The 7,500-nt window shown below is 54.4% G+C and overlaps 3 non-coding genes across 3 annotated transcripts in view; all 3 read left to right on the top strand.

Annotated features, from left to right (window-relative positions):
- The first annotated feature begins 4,290 nt into the window (after positions 1 to 4,290).
- LOC124585181 lies at positions 4,291 to 6,200 on the top strand. Its single transcript, XR_006974777.1, has one exon. It is a non-coding gene; the product is annotated as a small subunit ribosomal RNA (ribosomal RNA).
- Positions 6,201 to 6,551: 351 nt separating this feature from the next.
- LOC124585171 lies at positions 6,552 to 6,706 on the top strand. The gene has a single exon (XR_006974768.1). It is a non-coding gene; the product is annotated as a 5.8S ribosomal RNA (ribosomal RNA).
- A 188-nt stretch (positions 6,707 to 6,894) lies between these two features.
- The window catches only part of LOC124585188, a 4,222-nt gene continuing 3,616 nt past the window's right edge, over positions 6,895 to 7,500 (top strand). Inside the window, exon 1 of the ribosomal RNA XR_006974781.1 lies at positions 6,895 to 7,500. This exon is cut by the window's right edge and continues 3,616 nt beyond it. This is a non-coding gene — a ribosomal RNA (large subunit ribosomal RNA).

The raw sequence follows: 7,500 nt of genomic DNA, 5'->3' as shown, positions 1-7,500 counted from the left end.
TTCCCGCTGTCCATATACATGAGCTGCGAGCTGTACCACGTACGAGCTACAGACGCGATCGCGTTGCTCGCTGTACGAATGCAGATGCTCAGCGGCAGCTAGGAGGCGCTCCATCCATGTCGGTACCGGTGAGCGTTGCACTCGCAGTCGCAAAAACGTACGGCAAGTATATTACTCGGAAGAGTCAATGACAGTCCAAGCCCCCCTGCGTGGGAAGAGTCTTCCTAGGCCATGACCCACCGGAAGGGCGCAGCGTCCCCCACCCCAGACATGTGACGTCAGACTATCGGTATTGACGACTAGACTGATTCCTTATAATCATTTGCCATACACCGGTGGAAGCTGCCGAGACGAGTAACTACATAGCGGGCTCGCCGTGTCACTAATGTACAGAGATACAATAGTTTCGACTGGAACCGGATTAAACGTATACACGGCGCTGATTAGTAATAGATAGAGCCATCAGAATACAGATAATGTATAGACCTGTCCGTATACATGCTGAAAGACTCTGCTCACAATCACACGTCAGCCAGACACTCTTATCACGCACTACTCTCTGCCTGTAACAGGCACACAGACAATATGTAAGCACCAGCATGGAACAACACCCAGTGCATCCTCTCTGCCACATTAGACAATCCACACTATCATAACCAGACTGGGAGGTCCACTCGGAAAACAGAATATCCCACCCTTCCGACAACCACCATTGCTCAGCTAAGCCACCAACACCCACACATGTCCCAGACAGGGGTGCACCCAACATCACAATACTGCCTCCTGTCACACCACACAAACAATGGCAGGAATGAAAGACACAGGTCTGCCACAAGCATGGAATCAGAGCGCCGCCTGTTATGAGCCAAAGGTGCACCCTGACGTGGCAAATCAGATGATGCCGCAGTCATTTACTTACGATAATCACAATCAACAAACCGGGCCCCCCCCCCCCCAAGTGCCTTAACCTAACCCGTATTGTACCTTAACCTAACCCGTATTGTACCTTAACCTAACCCGTATTGTACCTTAACCTAACCCGTATTGTACCTTAACCTAACCCGTATTGTACCTTAACCTAACCCATATTGTACCTTAACCTAACCCATATTGTACCTTAACCTAACCCATATTGTACCTTAACCTAACCCATATTGTACCTTAACCTAACCCATATTGTACCTTAACCTAACCCATATTGTACCTTAACCTAACCCATATTGTACCTTAACCTAACCCATATTGTACCTTAACCTAACCCATATTGTACCTTAACCTAACCCATATTGTACCTTAACCTAACCCATATTGTACCTTAACCTAACCCATGTTGCGCCTTAACCTAACCCATGTTGCGCCTTAACCTAACCCATGTTGCGCCTTAACCTAACCCATGTTGCGCCTTAACCTAACCCATGTTGCGCCTTAACCTAACCCATGTTGCGCCTTAACCTAACCCATGTTGCGCCTTAACCTAACCCATGTTGCGCCTTAACCTAACCCATGTTGCGCCTTAACCTAACCCATGTTGCGCCTTAACCTAACCTATGTTGCGCCTTAACCTAACCTATGTTGCGCCTTAACCTAACCTATGTTGCGCCTTAACCTAACCTATGTTGCGCCTTAACCTAACCTATGTTGCGCCTTAACCTAACCTATGTTGCGCCTTAACCTAACCTATGTTGCGCCTTAACCTAACCTATGTTGCGCCGTAACCTAACCTATGTTGCGCCGTAACCTAACCTATGTTGCGCCATAACCTAACCTATGTTGCGCCTTAACCTAACCTATGTTGCGCCTTAACCTAACCTATGTTGCGCCGTAACCTAACCTATGTTGCGCCTTAACCTAACCTATGTTGCGCCTTAACCTAACCTATGTTGCGCCTTAACCTAACCTATGTTGCGCCTTAACCTAACCTATGTTGCGCCTTAACCTAACCTATGTTGCGCCTTAACCTAACCTATGTTGCGCCTTAACCTAACCTATGTTGCGCCTTAACCTAACCTATGTTGCGCCGTAACCTAACCTATGTTGCGCCGTAACCTAACCTATGTTGCGCCTTAACCTAACCTATGTTGCGCCTTAACCTAACCTATGTTGCGCCGTAACCTAACCTATGTTGCGCCTTAACCTAACCTATGTTGCGCCTTAACCTAACCTATGTTGCGCCTTAACCTAACCTATGTTGCGCCTTAACCTAACCTATGTTGCGCCTTAACCCAACACACGTTGGGCCTTAACCCAACACACGTTGGGCCTTAACCCAACACACGTTGGGCCTTAACCCAACACACGTTGGGCCTTAACCCAACACACGTTGGGCCTTAACCCAACACACGTTGGGCCTTAACCCAACACACGTTGGGCCTTAACCCAACACACGTTGGGCCTTAACCCAACACACGTTGGGCCTTAACCCAACACACGTTGGGCCTTAACCCAACACACGTTGGGCCTTAACCCAACACACGTTGGGCCTTAACCCAACACACGTTGGGCCTTAACCCAACACACGTTGGGCCTTAACCCAACACACGTTGGGCCTTAACCCAACACACGTTGGGCCTTAACCCAACACACGTTGGGCCTTAACCTGCTCTGTAATTGTCATACGACGCGTTAAATTAGTGTAGTGTTGCCTAACTGCAACCCCCGCAATATAGTTTGCTACTCGCACTGCCCGGTCCCCAGAGTATCGCTTCATGTTAAACACCTTGCAGCTATACACTGTAATGCGGATGGCGGCAGGACGTACATGCTCAATGCCCTTCGCAGTTGTTCATTGGCATTCGCATGGCGAAGCACAGCCTACGTTGTGGTACGGCTTGTGGCAACTGTCCGCTGATGTTGTACGTCCAAATCACACACTGTACCGCACATTGGTCCTCATGTACTGAATGATACATCGTGGTACATGTGTGACCGTACCACGACTGCGCCAACAACGGCGAACCATACGGTCCAAATATTGTGCACTCAGCTACGTGTCGTCTCCCTATAAGAGCTGGATTGCAGTATGGTATGCCGTGGATGGCGATCAGCATGAGCCGTCTGTTGATGTAGTGGCGCGTGTTGTCAGACGTAGTCGTCTCTTCTCACACACCGTGATAGCATGGTGCACTGCGTTCCACATCTGCGACATGCGACAGAGGCCGGTTGACAGTCGTTCGCGCAATGGACATCGCATACGTACGGGGGCCACCTTCCACGTGTTCGCGAAGCGTGCACATGTTGTTGCGTGTATGTGGGCAGACATAGTGTGTCGTGACACCTGACACAGGCATGCAACAATCGTTGAATTTGCAAATGGCGATGGACGTCTACGTTTGCTGGTGACGTTACGCAAATGAAGAACTGGTAAACCGTTGTGGTGCGGTTGTTCTCGCTAGAGGTGAATCAGTGATGGCGACGATCGGTTGAGCTACCAACCGGTTGTTTCAGCGATACCCACCATGCCCACGAACGTGAATGGCATGTGGGTGTGAAGCGATACGCGGCGGTGGCTGGGTGGGACCGTCCCCGGCCGGTGAGGGGGGGCCTCCCGGCGTGCTGGCCGCGCGGTGCGTGGGCGCACGCGCTACAGCCGGCTGGTGGGGGCGGCCAGTGGCAGGCGCGCCGGCCGACGGAGGCGGCAGGCGGCGCAGCTGCGCGCCGGCGCACCCTGCACGCGGCGCCGTGCGGCCAAAGTAGGTCCTCGCGGGCCCGGTGCGAAGCGCGGTGGACATCTGCAGTGTGCTGGTCCGATTGAGGACTGTGTGCGCTGAGGATGCGCCGCCGCCCGGCGCTCGGCGCCGCGACGCCGTCTGCTGCTCGGTCGCCTCTGCGGTTCTCGCAGGTGGATTGTATCGCAGCTGTGCGGACGTGTTGGCGCGTGCGCTGTGCTGGGAGAGTTCGCTTCGGCACCCAAGTGGGGCTTTTGTCCTTCTGTGGCGCTGGCGTTGGAGCTGCCGGCCACCGTAGGTGGCGCGTGTTGTCTCCCGCCGGCAATGCCACGACAGCACGCTCCCGGGCCTCTGTCGGCAGCGGCAAGCTCAGTTGGGAGCACGGGTGGTCGCACCTAAAGCGTCTACTCGCCAAACTCCGGGCGATTGCGCCTCTCTCGAACCCGACCAAGTACTTAGGACGGCGCTGCGCGCCGCCGGGACCTGAGAGGGTTTCGAGGTGTATTGTGCAGGGGAGCTCAGCCTCCTCCTGTTTGCAGAATAATTGAGCGGACGCTTGCGTGTTCGCGCGGGCCCCCGGGACACACTCCCGGGCGGCCGGCTGCTCAGCTCTAGTTGACGCAGCTCCCTGGTTGATCCTGCCAGTAGTCATATGCTTGTCTCAAAGATTAAGCCATGCATGTCTCAGTACAAGCCGCATTAAGGTGAAACCGCGAATGGCTCATTAAATCAGTTATGGTTCCTTAGATCGTACCCACGTTACTTGGATAACTGTGGTAATTCTAGAGCTAATACATGCAAACAGAGTCCCGACCAGAGATGGAAGGGACGCTTTTATTAGATCAAAACCAATCGGTCGGCTCGTCCGGTCCGTTTGCCTTGGTGACTCTGAATAACTTTGGGCTGATCGCACGGTCCTCGTACCGGCGACGCATCTTTCAAATGTCTGCCTTATCAACTGTCGATGGTAGGTTCTGCGCCTACCATGGTTGTAACGGGTAACGGGGAATCAGGGTTCGATTCCGGAGAGGGAGCCTGAGAAACGGCTACCACATCCAAGGAAGGCAGCAGGCGCGCAAATTACCCACTCCCGGCACGGGGAGGTAGTGACGAAAAATAACGATACGGGACTCATCCGAGGCCCCGTAATCGGAATGAGTACACTTTAAATCCTTTAACGAGTATCTATTGGAGGGCAAGTCTGGTGCCAGCAGCCGCGGTAATTCCAGCTCCAATAGCGTATATTAAAGTTGTTGCGGTTAAAAAGCTCGTAGTTGGATTTGTGTCCCACGCTGTTGGTTCACCGCCCGTCGGTGTTTAACTGGCATGTATCGTGGGACGTCCTGCCGGTGGGGCGAGCTGAAGGCGTGCGACGCGCCTCGTGCGTGCTCGTGCGTCCCGAGGCGGACCCCGTTGCAATCCTACCAGGGTGCTCTTGAGTGAGTGTCTCGGTGGGCCGGCACGTTTACTTTGAACAAATTAGAGTGCTTAAAGCAGGCAAGCCCGCCTGAATACTGTGTGCATGGAATAATGGAATAGGACCTCGGTTCTATTTTGTTGGTTTTCGGAACCCGAGGTAATGATTAATAGGGACAGGCGGGGGCATTCGTATTGCGACGTTAGAGGTGAAATTCTTGGATCGTCGCAAGACGAACAGAAGCGAAAGCATTTGCCAAGTATGTTTTCATTAATCAAGAACGAAAGTTAGAGGTTCGAAGGCGATCAGATACCGCCCTAGTTCTAACCATAAACGATGCCAGCCAGCGATCCGCCGCAGTTCCTCCGATGACTCGGCGGGCAGCCTCCGGGAAACCAAAGCTTTTGGGTTCCGGGGGAAGTATGGTTGCAAAGCTGAAACTTAAAGGAATTGACGGAAGGGCACCACCAGGAGTGGAGCCTGCGGCTTAATTTGACTCAACACGGGAAACCTCACCAGGCCCGGACACCGGAAGGATTGACAGATTGATAGCTCTTTCTTGATTCGGTGGGTGGTGGTGCATGGCCGTTCTTAGTTGGTGGAGCGATTTGTCTGGTTAATTCCGATAACGAACGAGACTCTAGCCTGCTAACTAGTCGCGTGACATCCTTCGTGCTGTCAGCGATTACTTTTCTTCTTAGAGGGACAGGCGGCTTCTAGCCGCACGAGATTGAGCAATAACAGGTCTGTGATGCCCTTAGATGTTCTGGGCCGCACGCGCGCTACACTGAAGGAATCAGCGTGTCTTCCTAGGCCGAAAGGTCGGGGTAACCCGCTGAACCTCCTTCGTGCTAGGGATTGGGGCTTGCAATTGTTCCCCATGAACGAGGAATTCCCAGTAAGCGCGAGTCATAAGCTCGCGTTGATTACGTCCCTGCCCTTTGTACACACCGCCCGTCGCTACTACCGATTGAATGATTTAGTGAGGTCTTCGGACTGGTACGCGGCATTGACTCTGTCGTTGCCGATGCTACCGGAAAGATGACCAAACTTGATCATTTAGAGGAAGTAAAAGTAGTAACAAGGTTTCCGTAGGTGAACCTGCGGAAGGATCATTACCGACTAGACTGCATGTCTTTCGATGTGCGTGTCGTGTCGCGCAACACGCTACCTGTACGGCTCGCAGTAGCCGTGCGCCGCGTGCGGAACCACGCGTGCTTCTCAAAACTAACGCCAATGTTGTGTGGTACGAGCGCTGAAGCGCTGGAGCGGCTGGCCTGCGGCACCTGGCGCCTGGCGCCGGTTTTGAATGACTTTCGCCCGACTGCCTGTCCGCTCCGGTGTGGAGCCGTACGACGCCCATCGGCCGTGAGGCCGTTGGACACAGAACGCTTGAACAGGGGCCGCCACACGCCTACGTCCCGCCTATGCAACTGTCTTGAAAGAGACAGTGTAAACTAAGAAAAGATCACCCAGGACGGTGGATCACTCGGCTCGTGGGTCGATGAAGAACGCAGCAAATTGCGCGTCGACATGTGAACTGCAGGACACATGAACATCGACGTTTCGAACGCACATTGCGGTCCATGGATTCCGTTCCCGGGCCACGTCTGGCTGAGGGTCGGCTACGTATACTGAAGCGCGCGGCGTTTGCCCCGCTTCGCAGACCTGGGAGCGTCGCGGCCGCCTGTGGGGCCGGCCGCGCCTCCTTAAACGTGCGATGCGCGCCCGTCGCCTGGCGGTTCGCATACCGGTACTTACTCGGTAGCGTGCACAGCCGGCTGGCGGTGTGGCGTGCGACACCTCGTACAACGACCTCAGAGCAGGCGAGACTACCCGCTGAATTTAAGCATATTACTAAGCGGAGGAAAAGAAACTAACAAGGATTCCCCCAGTAGCGGCGAGCGAACAGGGAAGAGTCCAGCACCGAACCCCGCAGGCTGCCGCCTGTCGTGGCATGTGGTGTTTGGGAGGGTCCACTACCCCGACGCCTCGCGCCGAGCCCAAGTCCAACTTGAATGAGGCCACGGCCCGTAGAGGGTGCCAGGCCCGTAGCGGCCGGTGCGAGCGTCGGCGGGACCTCTCCTTCGAGTCGGGTTGCTTGAGAGTGCAGCTCCAAGTGGGTGGTAAACTCCATCTGAGACTAAATATGACCACGAGACCGATAGCGAACAAGTACCGTGAGGGAAAGTTGAAAAGAACTTTGAAGAGAGAGTTCAAAAGTACGTGAAACCGTTCTGGGGTAAACGTGAGAAGTCCGAAAGGTCGAACGGGTGAGATTCACGCCCATCCGGCCACTGGCCTCCGCCCTCGGCAGATGGGGCCGGCCGCCCGCGCGGAGCAATCCGCGGCGGGGTCGTGTCCGGTTGCCTTTCCACTCGCCGCGGGGTGGGGCCGTTCCGGTGTGCGGTGGGCCGC

Source organism: Schistocerca americana, unplaced genomic scaffold (genome assembly GCF_021461395.2).
Source record: "Schistocerca americana isolate TAMUIC-IGC-003095 unplaced genomic scaffold, iqSchAmer2.1 HiC_scaffold_484, whole genome shotgun sequence".
Taxonomy (NCBI): Eukaryota; Metazoa; Arthropoda; class Insecta; order Orthoptera; family Acrididae; genus Schistocerca; species Schistocerca americana.
Note: the sequence above shows the minus strand (reverse complement) of the source record. Positions and strands in the feature narration are given on the sequence as shown.